The 23,478-nt window shown below is 43.5% G+C and overlaps 1 protein-coding gene across 6 annotated transcripts in view; it reads left to right on the forward strand.

Annotated features, from left to right (window-relative positions):
* Positions 1–23,478, forward strand: part of adarb2 (adenosine deaminase RNA specific B2 (inactive)) — a 183,381-nt gene that overhangs the window by 58,830 nt on the left and 101,073 nt on the right. Inside the window, exon 1 of one of the 6 annotated variants that reach the window (XM_034573139.1) lies at positions 22,364–22,449. The exons of the other annotated variants lie outside the window; for them this stretch is intronic. The gene's annotated coding sequence lies outside the window, so the exon portion shown is untranslated. Of the gene's footprint in view, positions 1–22,363; positions 22,450–23,478 lie in introns of those variants that run through there. 6 annotated transcript variants of the gene reach the window in all.

The raw sequence follows: 23,478 nt of genomic DNA on the forward strand, positions 1-23,478 counted from the left end.
CCCCACATTACCTGCTCCACTCCCAGGTCACACCAAACGTCTCCAGTAAAAAAAAAAAACTGTCTAGTCATGTCTGCACGGCTTATAGTGTTGAATTGAGTATTTATAAGCTTGTATATATTTTGAAGAATATTCATCCAAGACCAAACGGATTTGGCCCCTGTGCAAAATCAAATGGGTGCAGATCAGAATAGCATAAGTCCATCGGTTTAGGTTATGTTGCTATGTTGTGTGTTGCTTCATGAATGAACCCTCAACACATGAATGCAGACTGATCTTAGCATGGCCCATTTTTAACTTTACTCTAAATAAAGCTAGGGTTGGTAATCCTAGAAAACTTAGCGAGGGCAGGCAACCGGTACATCACACCCCCGTCATTGGCCCTCTCGTCAAAGCTAACCCAAAAAACGCATTGGACGCCCAATGACACTAAAACTGCTATAGAACCTGCCTGTGACTCGCTCGCTAACTTCTGGCGTATGTCTCTCCACCTGAAGACTCTGGTCATGCACAGTGAGAGCACAGGCAGTGTGCACTCTGGCAGGCAGGTCGCTTAGTGACAGACAGGTACGCCAAGCAGTCATTTCATTCGGTCCCAATAATTTCATCCTGACCGAATCTACCCTATTCCACCATATCGTTGGTTGGATTAGATATATGAAAAAAGAGAAACTTGCATCACTTTTGTCTGGAAATTAAATTAAATTGAGACCACTTTGCAGGTATCCAGGGTAACACCTTTGGATTTTTGATACATCCTGTAATGTGTTATAATGTATAAAGGCCGGAGGAGTCACACATCTGTTCCATTAGCATGCTAGTCGGCCTGTTAGACCAGAGGAGTCAAGGCACCCCGGGGGTCAAGAATCCCTCATGTGATGAAATTTACCATTCGTTGATGTTCCTGGAGAGAGAGAGAGAGAGAGAGAGACAGGGAGGGAGGGAAGGAGGGAGGGAGGATAGGGGGCGAGCTGCCTTATCATGCCACAGAAACCTGCAATCATCCTTGGAGGCAGATTAGTGAGCGGGTCGGTGAGCCTGTGAATACCCTTCACTGCCTGAGCAGGTGGCCTCCCATACCAAGTACAGCACATTAATCCAGTCTGTTAACAAATAAGCAGCCTGGCTAATAGAGCACTGCCAGAGGCTTTTTGTTTCCACCATTACAGGGCGGGGAGGGGGCTCGTTTAATTTGTCTCTACTTTGGACAGCGAGAGGGGAGCAGCAGAGAAGAGAGATCAAGTGAGGTATAGGGCGGCAGGGATCGAGGAGGTAAATAGAAAGAGGGAGGAAGGAGGGAAGAGTGCAGGAGAGCTGAAAGGACAAAAGTAGCTGTAAAAAAAAAAAAGTGCCCGGCTTGGCGAGTGCAGAGCGGGACTTAAATGGCGGGTTTGAGTAGTCAGCAGTATCACGTACAGCCTGCTGTTCCCTATGAGCGCTCGTCGGGCTCGTTGTCAGTCAAAAGTGATGTTAAGTGAGCCGCACATAATGTGTTTGGAAAGAGCCCAAGAGACGTCTCAGCATTAACTCTCCTTTCGTGCTCCAAATTTTACAAATGGTCCCATGGTGTTTGTATCTGAAGAAAGACCGACACGATGAAACTATTCTCAGATGTTTCCTAGAAAAACTAGGGATTCTTATTATTGACAACTTTTATAAAGTGGCCAGGCCCTCCCCAGCATTATTAATATGTGCTCCCGGCACTCTCTTTGTAATAATTATGGATTAATAATTAGTTTAACGATTTATTATGTACATTAGATTTGGATTTAGAAGTATCTAAATGTTTAATCTCTCTAAACAGGTCCCACAATCTGCAGAATTTGTAAGCGAGGGACAATATTTGGGAATTCTTCTGGTTTCAGTTTATAGTTTGACGAATCACGTTTGAGCAGGCTGTGGTTGCCCGCAGGTAAACAGTCCACGTGGAGGGCAAAAGAGACGCAACACATTCACCAAAATGCATCGGTTATCAGCTTTTTAATTTATTGTCTAGACCTAAAATAGAAGTGTCGTTAGTTGTGTTTTGTGTGGAGAAATGTGATAAAAGACTAATTACTTTCAAAGTCAGATTATATTTATTACATTTCACGTGAATGTCAGACTGTGAATAGTGTTCGGTGAAAGGAAGCCTCAAAATATTGGCCGTTGCCCCCAGAGGCTAGTTCATTGTCAGATGATAGCCAAAGGGCTCAGAGATGGTCAAATTTACAGCAAAACTATGACTGTTTTAGACTGAAGTGATGCAAATTAAATTCCAAATTTGAATTATAATATATCAATTAACATTATTCAGTGTGACTTACATTTCCCGATGATCATTATGATCATGAGTCATGAATAGATGTCCTTAAATTCCCTAAGAAATACAAAAGAACTTGTCAGAAAATCACAACACAGTCATAATATTTTTTCTTCAGTATCACAGGGATCCAGTAACAGAAGTAGCAAATGGCTTGTCCAGCATACATGTATTTAAAGACTTTAACAAGAATATCATTCCCTGACCTTACAACAACAAGTTGGACTGGCTCAATTTTCACACGGTGTGAAATTGCAGGAGTAGCTGGCTCATGTAACAGAAGGGACCTACTGTAGTTGCAGCTGTATAACTGTACTGGAATGGGGGTGAAAAAACGACCAGAAGAAGATCTGGACTGAATCAAAACCAGTGACCAGTGCAGGTAATGTAACAATAAAATGTAAAATTTAAAATGTATGAATAGAAAGGATCACTGTCAAAACAACAAAAAGTTAGACTAATATATCCATCTATTATTTGATCAAATAAAAGGAATACTACATGAAAACCTCTTTACTGATGTATACTCCTTGTAATTTTGCCACAGTGCCTCAGTGGACAGACTGTATCTGGGCTATGTCATGTAAGTGGTCAGTGATTTATTTGGGGATGTCTCCTCTGCTGCATCGTTCCCCCCCATGAGTATTAGAGTCGAACCATAGTCCATGAGCAGCCATGGTCTCTAATGGACCCGCTGACATGCGTTCAGCAGTAATGATCACCCCCAGGGGTTTCCCCCCCTCAGTCTGTCTCAATGACGGACGCCCACGAGGACAAATCAATAATCAGTCCACCGTCCCCACCCATGGTGACCATTTTCATCTCAAATTTCCTCTTTTGATTTGGATGAACAATTCCAAACCCGCCGCTCGGGGCCACTTTACCTCTCTTCTGGATTCTCTCCGACACGATCGGAACAAACAGCAGTTTGAGTTTTTCCTCACGACGTTGTATTTGAAGTACACTGAACTCAGAGAGTAATCAGTGTTAAAGATGTATCTGCCAGTACACATCAGTTCACATTATAATGTCATGCTAAAATTGTTAAAAAGTTAGTTTTCCATTAATCTATTCTCAATACTATGACGGAGTATTAAGGCCATGTTGCAATAAAAAATGTATTCTGAGATTTTCAGTTTTAAGTTGCAATATTAGGAAAGGTGAGGAAAAGTCGTAATTTTACAAGAGTAAAGTAATACTTTTATTAGAATAGAGACAAAATCTTGAACCAATCTGTGTAACCCAGGATAAACAGTCTCATACCACCCTCCTCGTTTTAATGCAGGTGACAGACTGATCTTCTCATATTCCTCCTTTTAAATGACACATAGCTTTAAATTATGACTTTATTCTTGTAATGTTATGACTTTATTCACGATATATCCATTCTTCAACATGGCCCTAATACTCTGTCGTACAATATCCCATAATGAAAAAGCTAAAAAGAATTTAATACACTTTTTGTAAATTTATTAAAAAGGTAAAAACTGAAATATCTGTATTTAGACACTTGAAATTTAGCACAGATACCTGCAATTCTCTACATTATCTGTGAGGTGTTTCTGCCAAAGGCTGCAACAAAAAATGTAAAAGTGTCTGAATACTTCCAGGACCCATTATAGGAGGAGAAACTGGCAACTGTCTGAATGTGCAGCTAAATGTGGTATTGAGTAGATCCGAACACACTGCGGAGAATGTTCATATTACCATTCGTGCCTGGGGGTTGTTTTGGCTCATGAGGGTGCAATATTCCTCTGCTAATCATTTTAGCTCACTCGTAATATTGTTTTAATTCATTTTACAGCTTCTAAAGGCAATTGCAGCTAATTTGCTTGAAGTATACTGTTGTATTCTATTACAGTAAACCTCTTTAGCAAAGACTCAAACTGTAAATTAATTAAAAACAAGTGCATTATTTGACTACAGGAATAGTTCAGCATAAACAGTGCGTTGTTACAGACATTTAAAATCACTGCGCTGTGGCAAGTTCATTTCCCCCTCAGTGGAAGGGAGAGGTGACAGCAGTATTCCCCTAATCTTTCCCGAGAATGTCTGTCCAAGCTATTTTAGCAATTAGTTGTGGACCGGTCGCTGATTAGCAATTTCTTTCAGGGCCAAAGCAGGGCGGTTAGCGGGCCTCTCGTAAATCCCCTCGTCTTCATCAAGCCTTATTTCCTACTAATGAGGTTTATTAGATTACAACTCTACCTCACACGTTTAACAAAAGATTAAATTGGTGGGGTTCTGCGGGGAATATGTTTTTGTAATACACTCGTAATGAGTGAAAGTTAAGGAAATGTGAAGTGCTAAGCAGGACTAAGTCATTGGACATGCTGAACTAGGCCGGGAGGGTCTGGGCGCTCAAAGAGGCACATAACACTGTCGGATGGGCCCTAAATGAAAGTGACGTGACAGCACTAATGAGACGGCTTCACATTACGTGTGACTCCTGCCTGAGGGACACATTACAGCTGACTTAATGAGAGGAGATATCGTACACAGGCACTTTTGTAGCTGAGCGATGAGACCGCCAGCCCCGCTGCCGGGGTACAAGCCACCACAACAAGCGGGTGGTTTGTTAAAGTGGCTGTCAGGCCGAGCAACAGGGAGCGCGGCGGCAAAATGCTCATCGCTGTGACCGAGGTGTCGGGGTGAGATCCCATATAGCACGGAAAGACATGAATGAACGAAAACATTGGGTTTAAAAATAGAAACCCTGTGTGTTGGTCTGGAGAGGATTTAGGTAAAAAATGTTCGTGACGTCAGCAGCTTACAAAACATTGTAGCCGCTTAAAAGATCCATGTGGTTATAAAGGTTGTGTGTTATGTATCAGGAGAAATGACTTGGAATATATAGATATAGAACATGTGCATAATATATCATAGAGTCCTCTGTGGCTCGGAATTAGTTTTGCATGAATTGCATTAGTGGAATTAGACAATAGACTTGAATGTACAACAAGCATCCAATGGTTTTTGCATCATAGAGCTGTACAGTCTATACATTAGAAATGAGCAATGGCCGGCAGCAGAAGAAGAAATGCCTCTCTGCGCTTAATTAGGACAGAACTGTACATTACTACAAACTGTAGATTCAGCCTGTTGGTCGACCTGGAGGTCGGCGTGGACGGATGAGTCGACAAAACACAGGAGGTGTTTGTTTGTGTCCCCTGTGAAACCAGTGTTGTGTCTTCTACCTGTGACCAGCCTGCGACCTTAACAGCTTGTTGACAGAGGTTCACTTGCTCCTACGGGTCATACGCGAGGGCAGGGACAAGCGACCCGTGTGGCCGTTTGGATTGGAGGACCTGTAGACTCACAGCGATGTGTGTCAGTGTCCTATCGGTGTGTGAGCTGCGACAGCTAGATTTGTGGACACTGAAATCCAGTAGAGAAGTTTGCCTTTCTGTGCCGACACCACCACCCCCCCACTCCCCGGTGAGTCATGTTCAACCTCACGAACAGGACTCACTGATTGTAGTTGGTTCTGATTTATTGTTGATAATCCAATGTGGCTTTTAACCTAAAATAAAGCTTAAAAGAGAAAGACAATATATATATATAATAATTATAATATTGATAATAAGTTTCCCCTGTAACATCCCAAATAAATCAATGCTTAACACATACTATCAACGACTGTCCACTAATCAGAACATTATCTTCCAAATCCAGATCCAAATCTAGCCCAGCAAATAGACAGAGTCCGCTAACACAGCATTCATGAATGAACAGCACCAGCTCCGCTCTCACAGCCCAGATGGGAGTAACACCGCTGCATCTATTCAATAGACTGCATTTACCCAGAAGTAACCTGGAACCCGGAACCTTTTTTTTTGGCGTTCGAGCCTGATGAGCAAATTCTCATGTGACTGACCGGGCCGTTTTCAGGCCAGTGTCCAGGTCTTATGATACACACCCATGGTCAGACCTCAGTCTTTGTCTGGGTGACTGATGGATCTGTTGCATCTATTGACAGGTATAGGAGACAAGGGATGTGTGTGTGTGTGTGTGTGTGTGTGTGTGTGTGTGTGTGTGTGTGTGTGTGTGTGTGTGTGTGTGTGTGTGTGTGTGTGTGTGTGTGTGTGTGTGTGTGTTAGGGGTGGAGGGGTATGATCATCAGTCCAACTCTCCACAAGACACAAGTCACACCTCATTAGAAGGTAGTGGAAAAAAATGGACGGTGGTTATGTCTGCTGTGAAAGCACCGTCCCAAACCCAAATACACACACACACACACACACACACACACACACTTCTAGCCCAATTACCCCCTCCTGTCCCTTGAGCTGATGGGCTGAGTTATGCTGACAGGCTCCCCCTCTAGAAAGTGGGGTGAGAAAGTCAAAAGAGAGCAGAGAGGAGGCTGGGGGAGAAAAGTGATGGAAGGGTGAGAGCTGGGGGAGTTCAGACAAGGGAGGAGAACAGAGGAGGGAGAATAGACAGAGGGGGGGGGGGAAGGGGGACAACATCACGCGGCACAAGGCAGAATGAAACATGTCTCCCTGTCACCTGCCACACACTGTAAATGGATGCCCCTCGCCCGCCCCCCTCGATCTTGCCATCAGCGACTTATCTCCTCAGCCCGAAAGCGGATGGGGGAAAAAAAGGGCGAGCAGAAAGAAGAGAAGCGAGCGAGAAAAACAGCAGAGAGGAGCTTATAGTAACACAAACTCGCTGTAATTTGCTACAATTTCTAAAGACAAATATGACAGGGTGGAATTACTCTGCCTCGACACAGACAGTCATTTGCAAAACGCCACAAAGTGCAGGTATTACTCCACGATCCAGGTCCACTTAATCCGAGGCTTCTGGGATCTTCAGCCGCCTCCGTCTTGTCAAGCATTTGTTTACAGTGAAAGGCCTCTCTGCTTCTCTGTGAACAGGTATTGTACTGTAGTGATGGAAGTGGCTGATCTGTTGGTGTCTGTTGGTAGAAAGCTTTGGCTGATGTCCTGCAATCACAGGATTCTACGCTGACTATAACAACATCAGCTATTACAAGGGAACATGCTCAAAATCGCTAACCTTTGACAGGATTTCAGAGACGATAATGGAAAGAAGTTCCTGAGTTGTGTTTCTTTCACACTCGATAGTCGACTGCTCTTAAGGCGACGTCTGCTGAAAGCAAACTAATGCATGCATCTGAAGGCAAAAGTATTTATAACTGTATCAAACCGCCTAAGTGGAAGGTGGGGTAAAAAGCCTGTGGGCCATGCAGATGGAGCAGACATATTAATTGTTCAAATTGGGATAATGTCACACACTCAGACAGGCTCTGCTGGAAGGCATTCGTGCTGAAGAGAGGATTCAAACTTACTTTCGCTATGTTCATGTCTGTTTTCACTACTGTGGAGTTATCGAGCCCCTTTTGGAAAGACTGCCTAGTATGAAAACTCTGGGGTTGAGTTTAAGTGTAGACGGGCAAGACTTTTGACAAGCAGCAACAGTCATCCACGTTTGCTTCCTAATTGGGTCTTATCAGTCATGACTGTAGACTGTATATAAAGATGAACAACACGTCTCTGATGTATATCCCAGATACAAACACTACCCTCCCACACATTGGATGCGAGAGTCTGCCCAGTGGCAATAGCAGGATCGGGCCACAGTACCAACATCCCGCTGACACAAGCACTGAACCAATCACAAGTCAGTTTCAGCTGTCAATCACAACGTTTCACCACGTTTTCAACATCAAAAACTATTTAAAAAACAAAACTTACCAGAAAACAAACACTCACACACTGTGATAAGAAGTTTTATTTTCATTTGATCTGTATTTAGATGTTTTTGTTTGGCCCATATCTTATCCACTAACATGGAGGAGGCAGGGTTTATGAACTATACTGCAGCCAGCCACCAGGTGATGATAAAGACACTTTGGCTTCACTTTTGGGGAGAGGTCATGTTATCCACCCTTATACCCAGGCTATGTTCACAACATATTAGTCCCTGATCTGTCATGCTTTGATCACGTGAACCTTTTTGTGAACTGTTTTGCTATGAATGGCTGGCTGGCTAACGTACACATTGTTCATGTGCAGCTGGAACGCTATCAACTTGGGTAACGCGGGTGTGACGACTTTCCGAACTTCAATCAGATTATTTTTGTTTTAAAAAAGCGTTTTTAAAATGAAAACGTAGGAGTGAAAACTTTATTTCCTCCTCGACTGTGGTCAGTCAGGCCAACGAGTAAGAAAGAGATAAGAAGATTGCATGATTCAGCAGATAAGACTTCTCAGTGTCAAGCAATTCTGAAACTTTCATGGACACAGACTCATCTTTCATGTTGGCTGAACACTTCTTGTGAACCTTGCAAAGCAGCTGACGAATCAGTCTCACCTCAACTCCCTTTTATATGTTTTCTGGAGCTTTTGATCATGTCAACCGATCTTCATCTGTTCTTATTTACTTTCAATATCAACTTCTACCTGTAAGGTCAAGACTAAACTTTGAAACTCAAGGTTTAAGCCAACACTGACGAGAAGTTGTTGCGTTAATGCTGATAACAATCGCTCAAGGAGATCATTTGATACGATCAGTCGTTCAAGAACAGCTACTGAATGGATCTCAAGGTGAGATTGTTTTGTCTACAACTAACACAGTTCTAAAAGAAAAATGTTATTTAACAGATTTGCACCTTGACTCGTGATGTGCTCATCGGCACCTGTGACCTGGACTTGCAAGGTCAAGCTGGGACAGACCTAAAAGACCTAAAAGCACTTTAAATCCTCACTCAGCAGCGTTTCTACTCCTCAGTCATCAGCCCCATTGAGAACGACACATGCATTCAGTTTCTATTTGTCAACAAGTTTCTTTTTTCTCTGCTGCAGCTGAGTTGTTAGTGTTCAGATCGCTGAACGTCCGCCGTCATGTCGCATGTAACATTACACGTGCACTGTCGCTAGACAAAACGCAACAGTGCACGTATTGGCTTGCATTAACAGCGGTGACGAGATGATCACACAGTATTATCAGCGCATCAGACAGCGAGTGATGAGTACAGTCGCTGCCTTAATTTATACATTGCTACTTCGTCTTGTCACCGCTGTTCAGCTCGGAAAGGATTTTACTCCCCCTGCGAGGAAGGCAGACGAGGAGAGAGAGAGCGAGGGGAGAGGGGGGGGGGGGAGAAATAACAGTGGAAATGTGACTGTAATGCAGCTCGCGAGTGCAAGCGTGGATTTTCTACTTCCTCTCTGACCAAATCCCACCATTTCAGGAGATTAACCTCGGCATGCGATAAATGTTCGACTTCTTCTTCCCCTCCAATTTCCTTGGAGCTAGAAACTCCAGAAGCCAGCACGGCATGTAAGATAAAAAATGATCACCTAATTCACTCAAGCACAAAATACAATTCTGGAGAGAGGAGGAAAAGCGGGCAGAAGGGAGAAAAAGGAGAGAGGGGAGTGTGTCACCAGTGCACTGCCTCACGTCCACTGTTCAGAATTCTCCTCAATCAATGATTATTAAATGAAGGACTTATTCAAACGGACCCGTGCATAGCAAATAGGTTGTGGCAATGTGATTGTCTGTGGAATTTTCCTCTTTTTCTCTTATCCTGTGGGATTAATCGTATTGTTCAGCTCTCCCCGCTACCCATAGTGCACCTCACAAGGCAGCTGTGCTCAAACGCTGTTGATTGCTGAAGGTGCCCTCTGCAGATTGCTGCTGTCACTAAGCCATTTAAATGGAGTTGTTAATACAAATGTGGTGATGATTGCCTTCCACTTCCTCCTCATCTCTGGTTTTCACAGATGGTTGTCACAAGACTTGTGTAGGATTTGTGTGAACAATCAGAGTAGACTTTAATGTTAAAGTTGAACTGGAATTAAAATTGCCTTTTTCTGAGAGGACATACTGTTCAACACATTACTGTTCACCAGTGGAGTTATTTTATGTTCTTTGGAAACTTATAATGTTGATAGAATTGGTTTAAAAACTTTCTGGATGGGCACGGAGGATAAAGGTGCACTTGATTTTTTGGTCCAATGGCAGCACCAGAGAGTTCAGCTTCAGTTACTCAAAAAGAGATGCCAAACAACAACAAAGAGACAAAAACTATGACAAAGAGACACAATAACACTGCAAAGATAAAAAAAAGACTACACAGAAACAACCACAACAGCCACAAAGAGACACAAAGCAAACACAAGAAGACACAAGACAACCGCAGAGAGACACAAAATGGCTACAAATACTTGCAAACTACAACAAAGAGACACACAATGGCTACAAATGCTTGCAAACTACAACAAAGAGACACACAATGGCTACAAATACTTGAAAGACATCCCCAAAAAGACACAAAACAACCACAAAAAGATGCACAATAACAACAAAGAGACAAATATACTACAGAGACCAAAAGAAAATCTCAAAAGAGACATAAAACAACTCCAAAGGTGAGGGATCTTTGCCATTGAGTGTAAGTGAGCCCTGTGGAGGATTTTTAATGAAACAGTAGTGGCATACAGACAGTTCCCAAGCACTGGCTTACAGTTGTTTATGTGTGATTTTTGCACTTTACTCCGTACATTACTCCTTTTGTAAATAAAAAGCATTTTATCTGTCAAGTAGACCGATTCTGATTTACAAAAAGCTCTTTCAAATAGCTGCTGGCCATGGCAACACATCTGAATCCCTGCCACGTGCCTATTCATGTATTTTGAACTGGACTTTTAAATTTCCTTGTTTGGCTTGAGTGTGCCAGCGTTCTATCACGGCTGGCAGTCGGCCTCAGAGCTTCATGTAAAAACCTCTCTGGGGCGGTTTATCACAGCGAGATGTCATCCAAGACATCTTCTATCAGCCAAAAGTTCCCTCTAATGATCCATTAAGGCTTGGATGTGTGTCTCCACCAGCCCTCGACTTTTTCTCTCCAGTGATGATCATCATCTGACTCATCGTGGCGAAACAAGTGTTATTTACCTGAAGGATGCCACAATAAAAACAGACGACAAACTGCCGTCAACGCAGCAACTGCAGGACGACTCACACAGAAGTAATGAGCTTTCAGATGCAAATGTGGAAAAAGGTTTGTTTAGCTGAGAAATCACTTCATATGGAGGCGAAGAGTGAAGCAATCACGTTTTTCTTTCTGGCTTCACTTGGCCAAAATGCCTCCTACACAGCTGAATAATGCATATGGACAAGTGTTGGACTAATTAACAGCCGCCAACCTACCTCCACCATAAAATAGGCTTCCCTTGACACAACAGGTTTATGAGCCCGTTGGCGACGCAGCCGCCAGCGGTCTGTTATGGAGGAGGCGAGCGATAGTGAGTGGGTGGATTATGATGGTGATTAGAACCAGTGGATGAGGAGGGCCCATTGAATTGTCATCAATACCCACGAGATAGTATATCATGCTAAAGCAGTGCGGCATGTACCACACACACACACACGCGCGCGCACAGTGCCAGTGGGCAGAGGTATTTTGAATATGAGCAGAGAGGTGGGGAACATATAAACACTCCATCTTGTTGGCAGAGCATGTTTGTCTGTCCCCGCAGACTGTTGAACGTATGCCACGGTGGTGTCGGCCTGCATCCCCGTGATAAAAGGAGGGAGAAATTACACAGGCTCTCTTTGGCCAGACGCGAACATATTCATTAGCGAGGAATGACTGACTGGGCTGGCTGAAATGTCACCGGGCCAAACCGTCTCCGCGGACTAATGACCTTCATGTCATGAGTTTGTTAAAGATGGCCATTCGCTCCTGGATAAATAGTGTGATTCACTGGCAATCAGCTGACATTATTAACTCTCTGAAAACTGCATCTCCCTGTGCAGTTGGTTTTGTTAGTGTTGATTTAAAGTTCATATGCCATTGTCCCTCCGCCCATTATCTATACCATTAATGGTTTTACCGTTTGTGGGTGGCGGGGGGGGGAATGGAGCCAATCTTAGCTGACGTTGGGCGATAGGCAGGGAACACCCTGGAGAGCTTGCCAGCATATCACAGGGCCGACATACCAAGACAACCAATCACACTCAATCTCAAACCTACGAGATCAATTTAGAGTTTCCTATTAACCCCAATCTGTCTTTGGACCCGGAGATAACTGACACAGACATATGGAGATGTAATGATTTGTCAATTAGTTGATAAGTCAATAGTCAGAGAAACAGAACATTAGTTTAATCTTTCTTGTCTTGAAACATTGCAAATTAACTCTAGAGCCATAGTCTCTCTGTCGGGACGTTAATTGGTTGGTTGATATGTTCTGGTCGGAAAATTTGGTCAGACAATCACTGGCGTTAGGTTCATAAGGAGAGAAGATATTCATCAGGAGCTTTCTAGTTTAATCTATTATTTTGTGTGTTAGTATCATCTGACTACCCTGTAAACGGAAACTGTGTCAATCAATGTGGGATTTATCCAACTTAATGGCCCCTGCTAGATCAAACTCATTTAATCTTTTACTGAGTGTTTTCTTGGAGTCAGCTCCAAACTAATTGAAATCTTGTCGACGACGTCGTCTGTGTGGTTAAAACACATAAAAGAAACAAAATGTTGATTGTAAACTTTGCAAGCAGCTCAACAACACCATCGTTTAAAAGCAGTACGTTAACATGTCTGTGTCACATTGAGTTAGGATGCTCCATTCACTTTTACTGTTAATATTTCATAATTGGCATATGTTTGTCTAATAATTGGGTACAACATATTTAAGATTCTGAAAATACTGGCTTTTTAGGTTTATTTATTTTTGGCTTATAAGGCTAATTGAATAATTAAGAAACTGAGATGTGAGATGAACTGATGAGAACAAATATATATAACGTTGATGTTTCTGCCTCTAAAAGGTTTAATAAAAGTTGGATATATCACAACTATACCAATGATACACACAAGTCCCACTTGTGATTACAATATTATGTTTGACCCGAATAGTAGCAGCATGTATTTATACAAAATTCTTGACGGTATAAAATGTTATAAAATGACGATGACATGAGAACGAGCTCAATGTTTAAAGTTGCATCTTTTTGAGAGAAATGTGAATTGATGGATTCCCAGCTGGAGAGCTGCTGTCTGAGGCTGTTCTCCAGGAGCCTGCCTGTGCCATGGAAACAGCTTTTTGCAAACAATCCAGGTTACAAAGTGTCCGGAGCTGTGCTGAATAACTCTAATGAGAAGTGGGTTCTGGGTCACAGCAGTTAAAAGCGGTCGCGGTAGAACAGAATGCAACATGGCAACAACTTGTCCTTGTCAACACCGGCGCAGCGAGTTAAAAGCCACACGCGGGCCTTACGTGTTAATACACCTGACGGATCGCTCCCTCGCTCATCGAGCACTAAAAGCTCGCCTGAGCAAAGCCAACGGGGCCTTTTCCCCCCGCACAGGTGGCTGTCGACTCCAATCACGCTGCCGTCTGTGCCACGCTGTTCCTCAAACGCTCCGACCGCGCGAGGCTTTCCTCCCGCCGCCCCTCTGCCTCCCCCTGTTGTTTTATTCATGGGGCGCGGGGGTTCATTTGCCAAGTCCTGTGTTGTAGATTTAAGAAGACAAACAGCGCTGCGAATCCACCAGAACAGTGTTAAACTAAATGACATTTTGCTCTGCCGCCTGGCTAATCGTAAAGGAAACGGTGGCGGATCAGCGCTTAAACCTGGTGTCTTCAGGCGGATATCATGCTCAGTATCGCGGAGGGACCCTTTGAAGTGTTTGTTGTCTTCCAGAGGGGCCCCGGAGGAAACGCTCCTCTCTTACACACACACACACACATACACACACACACACACACACACACACAAACACACAATTCCTGACAGTTAGTCAACGGTAGGAAAGCATTAAACACCGCTCCGTGTGTATTAGCGGTCATAAATTGGTGGCACTGATGGTGATGATCCCTCTGCTGCTTTACCACAGCTATGCTCACGTCTCAGCCGCAGGATTACCTGAGAGAGGCAGTTAAAGCAAACACACACGGCCTGTTTTTGCACATGCACGGGCGCACCAATCCAGTGTATTTGACAGGTTAATGCTCAGATAAAAAAAACATGTGGGGTGTGTGGACTTAACACACACACGCGTACGCGGACGCACATACATGTTGTGTTGCGAGAGGCGAGAGGCTATAAAAACATAATAGAGAGGAAGGAGGCTGTCAGGAGGAACGCTAACAATGGGGGGGGGGGGGGGGGGGGGGAGAGAGAGAGAGAGAGAACTGTGGGATGGCCCGCTTATCTTTGGGTGAGACTCAACTCTGCAGATTTAGAGCGAGGTAGCGCTCCAAGAAGCGATATTAAAAATTGTTTTTACTCATGCTCGGCCAATTACTTGTTACTTTCTTGAGTCACATCTGAACGGCTGCCACGCGCCTACACTTAGTTGCATATTTAGCCTTAAAGACAAATCGTGTACGAAAAAAAGAAGTCTGAAAACATGCAGTCAAAGCCCACCTGTGCCAACATTGTGTGAGTGCTGGCAGACTCCGCTAGCCGCACTCATTTGCTGTCACACACCAGTAAACTGATTATAAGCTCAACAGTATGCACCGAGTTAAATGGATTTATTACTTTCTCAACAACGTAATGAGTTATAAGTGCATTTTCTGTTTAGCAGTCTTCACTAACGAGCAGGCGGACGGGTTTTGTTTGTTTCTTCGTCAAACTGTCGTCCCTGTCAGCGGACGCCTCGGCCCCCGTGTCGCTCCACCTGTCTCGGACTCACTGACAGAAACAACTTTCCCTCCCCCTGTTGTTTGTGTCTGTGGGCGCCTCAAACTCGGCAGCATCATGACGGTCATGCATGAAGTGTCCAATGAAGAGACACGACGACGGGCAGGTTGACACGTCTGTCAGAACCCAGCTGCTTGCAAGGACCCACTCTGTGTGTCTGTGTATTTTCATTCGTGTTTGTCTCAGGGTTGTTTTGACAGGGACACTGAACGGTTGCATGTTTTCAAACTCTTTGCCTCCATCCATCCATCCATCCATCCATCCATCCATCCATCCATCCATCCATCCATCTATCTCTGCACCCATCCATCCAAGGAGTCATCCATCCGTCCATCCATCCATCCAAGCCGTCACCCATCCATCCATCCCTCTCTCTATTCAACAGTTATTTAATGAGATGGCATCGCACATCAAGGTTCATCGACTGTGCGCAGACGAACCCAGATTTAATTAGGCCCGTCGCTGAAACGCGAGTCCTTGCTAGCAAAACGCAAGTGGCTTCGCAAAATAATGACACATTTACATTTAACCGTGTAACCTATTTCTAATTAGTCAGTTGGGGTTTTTTTTTTTTTTTTTTCATTATGGCACAAAGTTCAGCAAAACGACAAACAGATGTATTGCCAATTATCATGCATCCTGAACTGCTCATTATTCCTTAATTTGTTTTCACCGTCATCTACCCGTTTCTTTTTTTTGGGGGCAATCTAATTTGTACAATTTGTGAGTTTGTGGACCAGGGCCGAGAGTCAGAGCTGGCAGGACCTGAATGCTCCTCCTTGTGTTTTGACCGGCTCTGCAGTTGCACCTCCAGCCAGTTGAAATCAATGGGGGCACTGGGGCGACTGTGGCTCTGTGTTGAGCAGATGGCAGAAGAATGGGCCTTCCTCCTGCTGCGGTACGCTCAGCAACATACAAATGGGTCAGCGCTCTCATCACTGGCCACACAGTATGATGGAGCCAGGGCCCGGGTGTAGTGGGGTTGTGCAGAGCAGGTCTCCTCAAACATATTTCCCTCAGATCAGGAGTTGGATGAAAGATGGAGTGATAAATGCTTGAAATCCAAACAGTGGCAGCTGGTGTCCAGTGTCTGTGCTGGATCGACGGCCGAACATGACCAAAGTTTAAAGTAATCATTCAACATGCTGGGGTTTTTGCTCCATTCTTTTTTTGAAAGTTAGAAAAAAAAGTTAAATCAACTACAGCTTCTCTTATGTGTCCTGTCGTGTTTGTCAGGCTTGCTGTTACCCGTTGATTTTCATCCTTATGCTAAGCTAACAAACAGCAACTTTAGAAAACAATAGGGACTCGCTCATCAAACACCGCTCTTGGATCTCAGTCTGAGGCGGACTCAAATAGATACTGTAGTTTGGGTACCTGCCACAATAGGGCTGATATATTTCAATCCAATTCTATGTTTACTTAGAGCCTGACCGATATACATTTTTAGGGGCCAATGCTTATACCGTTATTAGGGAGTAAAACATAACAAGTGTTATTATTAATCACAAAGAAATGTAATTAAGGCTTGATTTTACAGTTTAACCATAAACTGATACATCCAGACAAATACAAATACACCCAGATATAAAGGATAGAAATGCATAAAATGTTTGCACAGATGAACGTCTTTTTCTGCAGTGTTTATTCTGTACAACAAAAGCTTTCACATTGGCAAACACAAACGGCAATGCAGATATGCACGGACAATTTTTATCAGCAAACAATAAATTTGGGTTCCAATGTTTATGTCTGTGTTCACGCCGGTAGACCTCCACACAGTCAAGTTCCCAAACAGCCCTCCAACCTGAAGCAGTTTAAGAATCCAAACAGGAAATGGAGCTAACCCCACAGTGTGTGTCGGCCTCTGTTACTCACATATGATACTCAAAGCTTTACACATGAAAACTGATCGTCTATAACATCACGTTGATCATTGTGAGGATCTGTAGTGGCTGGAAGGTGAATAAAAACTAAACTATACCTTTTTGGCACACCAAACTTCATGCCATAACATCCTATAGATTGGTGCTGAGTGTGACCTATCATTCCCTCACACAGCTGTATACATTCAGACGTGCTCAAATGTTATATTTTTCCGCCCTTGACCTTTCCACGGCGAATCCACATCAATATTTACAGAAACATAATGTAGTGGAGGAGGGTTTCATATGTCTGCTGATGATTTATGGCTTTTCCATCGCAGCTGGTACTTAATTGTTTGACACGCGTGTTAGTGTCGGCCTCACTGTGGCGGATGGATGACTGCCAGCACAACTGTGTCACACACTCACCCTCATGTGTGTTTGCTCTCTCTGGATGTATATTATTCCTTCACTCCTCCTCCTCCTCCTCCTCCTCCTCCTCCTCCTCCTCCTCCTCCAGTCTGACTCCCAGCGCCTCTGCCTTCAATCAACTCACTGTCTGTGCTTCAGTCTGTGCCTCCTCAGCGTTTCTCCTGCGTCCCTCTCGCGTCGCTTTCTCCCCCTCGTCTGTGCAGTCGATTGTCTGGGGCAGCAACATGTGGCAGGTGTTTAGAGGAAAAAAGCAACAGTGAGGAGGGAGAAAGAAAAAAAAATGACACTGACAAAAGCTTCTTCCCCTGAGCTTGCGTGTAGCTTCAAATATACGAAAACATCAATTGCCGCTGATTGTATGATGTTAGCACAACTCCGAGGATGTTGCTCTGTCGAGATGAATGGCGCCGCTCGTCCACGTGTGTTTGTTTTGTGCACACAGCCTCGCCACCAGTAATTATAGCGCCCTGTCGCTGTCTGACTTGGCCTGCCAATCAAATCATGAGAGAGTTATGCATTACAACATCTGTGCAGTAAAGTTCTGTGTATCTGATTCTCAGTACAGGCTCCAGGAGCTCCAGGATGTGACAGCTCTGCCAGCGGAATGAGGACAGTGGTGCTGTTAGGAGGAACGACTCGCTGCCGATATATTATGAATTAAACTAGTTTGGTGTAGTCATGCAGAAAGTCTTTACACCGTCAAATACTAAAACTTTAAAAATGAAGATTCTGCTGCCACTGTGACTCATGCTGCTGCATATGAAGGCAAAGCATTTGGAAAACCTGATCTTAAAGGAAAATCAAGTTAATTTATCACCGTCAGTTTAAAGAGATGCTGCAAAGAAATGTGTTTTTTGAGCTGTAAACTAAATTATGTCTGTTGATTGATAAAAACACAGCATTTCCTACAGAATTAATTCAATCACAGTGATAATGGGTTCCACACGCACGGAGGTGATTCTCAGAGTAAGAACCGCATTGATGCCACAACTGCAGCTGAAACCATGAGCTCTGACTGTCTGCACGGATGGTAAAAACGTTGAGACACCCGCCTGTGCTGGCAGTGAGAATGGGTCGGGACCACTGCACTCCTCAGACAAGCTTTAGCCAAGGCTGTCTGAGCGATGGGCGCCGTTGCCAACAGCTCGCCTCGACCATGGGTTTGGCTTAAAGAAAACGCTGAGATGAGAAGCCTGTACTTCATATTTGTTTTCCAAATATGTGTGTGCTGCCTCTGGAGTCAAAGCTCATAGCTGGGCAGTTCAGCTTTAGCAAGCTTAGTGGTCAATGGGTCAGTCACTGTGTTCTAAAGGCATTTTCAGAGAAAAACTTCAGCCAAAATTCAGGGGTGACTTTACACTATGATGCAGTGTATTGTGTATTGTTTGGAGTTTGTGATACTGTTTCACTCAAGTAATCACAGAGCAAACAGGATCCAAAACCATGTTAGAACAGATGTAAACTATATCACACACACACGCATACAGACACACACACACACACACACACACACACACACACACACACACACACACACACACACACACACACACACACACACACACACACACACACACACAGCGGTTCCTGTAGCCTCAGCTAAAACACCTACTTATCCTCCCAGTGTCTTGAAGCATGTTCGTGCCTGCTCTCACTTTGTCTCCGTGTCGGCCCCTCCCCTCTTCATCTCTATTTGCATATCCGGAGGCACACACCTTCGGATCGTCTCAGAGGCTGATATCTTTTCATCCATTTGTCTGTTTGCTCATGTTCCTTGAGTACCGTACAGGGAGGTTGAATGCTAAGTAGTCCTGGCTGGGAGACTTGGCAGGCACATGGAGGAGATATTAAATGTTCATGTTGGGTTAGGGTTATGTAGAAGAGGGCTGCTGGTAGTTTGTGAACATGTGACATCAGTGTTCACACACATTAGTTGCATGGCTCTATGGTAGCGTTCTCACAATGGTGAAGTTCTGACGATGATTTGACACAAATCTAAATATCTTTATACTGATTCTGCAATGATTCAACCAAAAAAGACCAGGAAAAGTGTAGGTGGAAAAAATTATGAAAAATAACAGAAAAGAGAGAGTGAGAGATAGAGAGACCCTCTTCTCATTAAATGTAATTTTTTAATCTAACATGACTAAATAGGAAATTTGGAAATTTTCTCAGTTGACTAAAAACCTCCACCAAGGAGTTGCATTGAGTCGTTTGTGATCAGTCTTTGTGTGTAGCCAGGATTAAGTGACTCAGGGGGCTGTTAAATATCTCAAGTGGGCAGTTGCTTTACAAAATAATAACCATTGATTTAATAGACTATATATACATAAGCGATAAGTCTCTACTTCCTGCCAATATCTAGGAATGTAGCCAAATATCCAGTTTACAAACACTGCCATCTTGCACATTAGGAGCCAAAGTCTGCTCAGTAGATCGGGGATGGAGCAGCAGTAGCACGGTCCTGCTGATAGTCTCAGCTGTCAATCATCCAATTTTGATATCCTCAAATAACAAAATAAAACCAAACTTACTTGAAGAATTTGCACTTCAACAAACATGTTATAAGAACTACCTCACATGACAAAAAAAACATCTTTGAGAAAAGGTTGACTTTGACTTTTGAGTTTGGTCCATGTCCCATCTACTAACATGGATGAGTCAGGACCTATAACATACACTGCAATTGAGATGCATTTGCTTCACTTTTTGGAAGCTGTCATGTCGTCCATCTTTATAAACTATGGATTAAGTCTTTGGTTTGCAACGCACACTTACCTTATATCCCTCAATCAGAGCTGTCCATGGTCCTGAAGCAACAGCCAAGAGACATGTATCTAAGCCAGTCATTTTGTCCCCTTTGCTCTTTTTCTATAGTTATACATGGAAATTAAACAGAGGTGGCAAAAATACAACAGAGGAGGTGGAGCCCACTTAAGCCCCCTTGTGGCACTGGGCCCAGATCAGTTGACATTAGTGCACTAATGTAGTGTGCAGGTTAATAACCCTGGGTTTCAGCATCATCACCAAAATAAAATCTGAATGTTAGCATGCAAATTTTAGCATTTAACGCAAATCACTATTTCTTTGGCACAAAGTGTTGCCTCACACAGCAACTAGTGAAGTGCAGTGGAAAGAAGTCCCAAAACATTTCTCGACACCAGTTTGGATAATGGTCGAATTGTTGGTAGATATTTTGTAAATGTTAGACAACTGACCCTGAGTACCAGGAGAGGACATCACAGTGTGAAAAGCAAACATTAACACTGCAGAGGTTTTGACCTGCCTCAACAGTAGACTGAGGGAGAACCAGGTGACTCATGCTAGAGACGGCAAAAGAACAGGTAGAGTAATGTTTACAGGAGGTAAAATAGAGAAATGACGTCAATCCTCAGCCAAGTTAAAACCCAAAATATGTCCCCACAAGACAAACCTCATTATTTCAAAGACAGCTGCATTGTTTGTCAGAGACGTAGAGGCCTGCCTTTAGCCGGAGAATGACATTTTGCTGTTCTCTGGTGTTATCAATGTGCTAAACGTCGATAAGGGAAAACATGCATTAGGATGCCGACACACAAGGTAATGATAACCTATGCCAATCCTAATAGACTGTCTGAAATCTTGATTGAAATCTCTCGGTCTTGCTCGCTCAAAAAGGACAATCAGCATGCCTCTGCCTTCCCAACGTCTTTTCCAGGCTTTTCCTCGTTCCTAATGTTTGCTTTTTCAGGAGTACAAATATTTGTTTTAGAATATATGTATATTAGTGTGTTTGTGTGTGTGTGGCAGGTATCGGTCAATGTGTTGTTTACCCTAATGGCTGAGGGGAGAGAGGGAGGCTGTGCAGCTCTCTCTCTCTCCCCGGGGTTATGTTTAGGAGAAGTCAATGGAATTAAGTCATACATGTCATCTTCATTAACTGTTGCTCGTAAACATGAACAGCACTGTAGCAATGTGAGTACAAGCTCATCATGGTCAGTGCACAACATACTGTATGAACAACACAGAGCAGGTTTCAATGGAAACTTTCAATGGGGTGATGCGTTGTGTTGCATTGTGTTGGGTTTATATAGTTGAGAAAAGCCCAACATTTCTCGTGGCAGTGCAGCCAATCAAATCGCATTGACACAACTCATGTGCTGGTGCTAGCCAATCAAATCAAGTCTATGGCATCAAACGTGAAAATGAGCGTGGAGAGGGGGTAGTTGGTGACCCTTGTATGTGTTCATCTGGTTGCAGAGCTAATTTCTGATGTACTTCCTGTGAGCATTGCATGGAGAGCTAGCATGGTCTGTTCCCACGAAAGCTGGCTATAACGTGTGTCCCGAGCTGTAAACTGTGATTGGTTGTCATCGTTATGATAATAGCGCCGTTTTATGTTATTCGCCTTATAACTGCATCATATCCACTTTTCCCACAGCTTTGCCTGTCTTTGCTTTAACTTTAGCGGGAAATGATGTATGACGAAGGAGGAACACACTGATAGTCAGTTAGCCAGTTATTCATTGCCATTTGCTGTGTAACTTGAATAAAGCATAGAAAATACACGAGTAAAAGTTTATAGCATACACCTGAATATACAAACACAACTTTCTGTTAGTGCTACTTCTTCCTACGTACTGATCTTCAGAGGTGCCAGCAGGCGGATTCTTTTTAACTTCTACTCTGCAGTATTTTATATATATATAAACTTAGAGAAAGGCGTTTCAGTTTGGCAAGAAATTTGAATCAAATACAAAGAGAAATCCAGGGTGTTTACCTTCCTCCTCATTCACTGTTCGACCGCAGTTAAAGATCTTCTGCGACAGGGTGTGTTGTACATGTGCTCTAGGACATAGTGGCACAAACAGTATCTCTGCCATAAGATAAGAGCAAATTGAAATACGTTAAGAGTAGTTGTTAATCAGACATTAACAAATGAATTCATTAATCAGAAAGGGCTACATGTAGTGTTTTGTATACAGTGAATGTAATTTCCTGATGGTAACATGTATTTATTCTCGTTATGGGCTTATGACCTGTATATATGTTGATAATCTACGACAATACTGTGTCATGAAGCATATATTGTTTTCTATTCTGTCATTCATATCTACCTCTTTTGTTTCCCTCCTCTGTCTCGCTCCCTGTGCTGTTGCTGACTCGGTGAAGCAGGTAAGACTGTTATTAGCTCCCTGCTTTCAGCTTGTGTGCTCTTTCACTGTGCAGGTTCACGTGTGTGTGTGTGTTAGTGTGTTATTGTGTGTGTGTGTGTGTGGTGTGTGTGTGTGTGTGTGTGGTGTGTGTGTTGTGTGTGTGTGTGTGTGTGTGTGTGTGTGTGTGTGTGTGTGTGTGTGTGTGTGTGTGTGTGTGTGTGTGTGTGTTGGAGATGGGTTTAGCCGAGATGAGTAAAGCTGGGTCACATGCTGTCTCTGGTGCTGCTGATATTGCTCTGGCTATGGGGGGTGGGGGGGGTGCTTACTGGGGGGGCTATGCTGAAAGTGAAAGAATTATGACACACACACACACACACACACACACACACACACACACACACACACACACACACACATCCTACATAAAATAACAGACACTGGGCAGCACACTGTAAACCCACTGTTTGATGGTTACAATTGTACGATTTCTGCGCACATACTGCAGCTATAGTGAGAGTGTGGCGGCCTCCTCACTGTTACTGCTTCAGGGTCACACCACATTGATTCCTTCTAAAACCTACAAATGTATAATTATACTTACAGCGGTGATCCTGTAGGCAGGATCATCGCTGATCAAGCAGGTTTCCTAATTTAACAGTTTATAGCCGGGTTTTCTAAGCAAACATCGTCAGTGAAGTGTCGTGCACAGACGCAGGGCATCGACCCAGGATGACAAGAAAAAGTTGTGTTTGTGCTTAAAATTGCTAATGAATGACAAAAGGCAATAAGTGTAAAATGTTCATTATCTCAAGAAGCAAACCTGCCTGTCAGCTCAGAGAGCAGAATCACTGTGGGCTCCAGTGATCCGCTCACAGCTCTGGATTTATGAAGCTCTGGATGGTTTCACACTGAACTGCAGGAATAAACTCCAGTTATAAGGTCAGATAGTTCACACTGTTACTGTGTGGTTACGGCCGCTTATATAGTGTTGCTTAGGCACAGTTTCAGACGGGGTGCAGCTGACAGAGGAGAAGACTGATGGCTTTGA

This window comes from Hippoglossus hippoglossus, chromosome 20, assembly GCF_009819705.1.
Source record: "Hippoglossus hippoglossus isolate fHipHip1 chromosome 20, fHipHip1.pri, whole genome shotgun sequence".
Lineage (NCBI taxonomy): Eukaryota > Metazoa > Chordata > Actinopteri > Pleuronectiformes > Pleuronectidae > Hippoglossus > Hippoglossus hippoglossus.